Source organism: Schistocerca americana, chromosome 2, assembly GCF_021461395.2.
Source record: "Schistocerca americana isolate TAMUIC-IGC-003095 chromosome 2, iqSchAmer2.1, whole genome shotgun sequence".
Lineage (NCBI taxonomy): Eukaryota > Metazoa > Arthropoda > Insecta > Orthoptera > Acrididae > Schistocerca > Schistocerca americana.
In genome coordinates this window covers 224,019,150-224,021,403 of record NC_060120.1, presented here as the reverse complement: position 1 = coordinate 224,021,403, position 2,254 = coordinate 224,019,150, and positions in this window count along the sequence as shown.

Sequence of the window (2,254 nt, the reverse complement as noted above, 5' to 3'; positions counted from 1 at the left end):
TATCTTACGTATTGCATCCATTATCATGCGCAACATCTGAACTGCGTCTCTGGTGAGGTTTTACCTTCACCAAAGCCAAACCGATTGTCATCTAATAGACCCTCAATTTTTTTCCATTGTTCTGGCGGCAATTTGGATGCATCCGTAACCACTGGAAACTTAACCAACATAAGACGCCTAGAAGTAATCGTGTGGAGCGACCTAAAGATGAATGACAACATAAAACTAGCTGCAGAAGAAGCAGATGCCAGGTGAACAATCACTAGAAGAAGTTTAAGAAAATATATTTCATGTGACGTTACGATCACTATCAGAAAGATTTTTGTTAAACTTACCGCTTTTCCCCACTATATCGGACCTGAAATCGGAATGCTGCTCTCCCTCTTTATGCTACACCCCACGAAAAGTGGGTTATCTGGCGTTGCTTCTTTTGCTCTTTTCGTTGTTCCACGACTCTCTAAGCTGTCCTTTCTCATCATTTTGAAATAAGAGTTTCCATTCCATTTCAGGTTATTCTTCCAATCTACACCCATGACATTCCAACACCAATTTCAGCAGCAATGTTTTTTCAATAGTTCTCCCTTGTCCTACAGATGCAGTGCTTCTTTCTTTCTTTCTTTTGCTGGTGCCTTGTCCCGCGGTTTCGTAGGGTCGCCACGGTTAGGAACGGATTTGGCAAGGTTAGTTTTAAGGGGTGGCCGGATGCCCTTCCTGCCGCTACCCCGTACCCCCAGGACGGAATTAGTGTACACCAGCTGTCTGTGTCTAGTGTAATCCATGGAATAGTGCGAACGCGGTCAAATGTCTGCGAGTCGTGTAACTGAGGCGGAACGTGGGGACCAGCCCGGTATTCACGAAGCGGGATGTGGAAAACCGCCTAAAACCCACATCCAGGCTGGCCGACACATCCGCCGCCGTCGGTAATCCGCCAGGCGGATTCGATCCGTGGCCTGCGCGCCTACCCGAGTCCAGGAAGCAGCGTATTAGCGCTCTCGGCTCACCTGGTGGGTATGCAGCGCATCTAACTTTATTTTCGTGTACTGCTCTTTCTTGTTATTTTTCATACTCAACAAACGCGGAAAATAAATTCCTCTGCAAGTCAATGTTAACTTGGCATCCGACAGCGTGCTGAAATCTGTGTATGGCGTTTGGCTGCTTTTAAATTAAATGATGGCCGTTGTCAATTGTTGCCATTCTTTCTACTGGTGCATCAAATACTGTACAGTTACTGCACTAGAAAAGTAGCAAATATTTATTTATTTAGCGTATGGAAATACAAACTGAAGTGTAATTATCACACTTGAATTGTATAATTTTACAAAATTAATAGAATGCTACCCATCAGAATTAAAGGACAGCTTTTTTGAAACCCTGTAATTTCCACCCATTGCGATGCTTAAGTTTGAAAAGTTTGAAAATTGAACCAAAGGTGAGTAGAACCTCTGCATGGACTCGAAAAGCGTGCTGTCCTCTGACATCACCTTCGGGCTCGAAACGCTTCAAACAGCAATGTGTCGATACCTGCGAAGAAAGCCACATCTCAGAAATTCATGTGACGCGTAAGGTGGGTTAAAGACGTCACGTGGGCACCAAACTTCATTAAAATTCTACCCAACGCCTCCGTGGATGTGTCACAGGATCGGAAGGTCGTCCCACCCTCTCTTACGATCATTTCACCCTTTCTTTTGACGCCTCTGCGAGGGAGGTCAGAAACGCAACGAACAACGTGAAATCACGGGGTTTCCGTATGAGTGGCCGAGGAAAACATTCCACAATCGGCACAAAATGGCAGCAGGGGCGTGGTTTAGAAGGTTTCGCCTTTCCCTGGGGCGTTGATTCCCACCCATTTCGCAATCGAAAACGGTAGTTCGCAGTGTGATGAACAGCAGAAACAAACAACAGAAAAACATTCCTGACAACCTTTGACACTGCTAACACCCTCAGATACCTCAACCATTCTCCAAAGACATTGTGGAGCTGCATCATATTAAACGTGATCCGACGCCTTTGGAGTGCATCGCGATCGCAGTTTTTGCTTTTGTGTGCAAATTGGAACCACTATGGACAGTTCAGTACCATTCGACGAAAAATATATACGTGATCCGAGGCAGCCCCAACAGGTGACTGTGTGGTGTACAGCATCCAGTCACGAAATAATCGGTGCGATATTCCTTGATGGCACGGTGACTACTGATGTTATGTTTTGGAAGATGATTTCATCCCCATTATCCAAAATGACCCTGATTTCGACAAC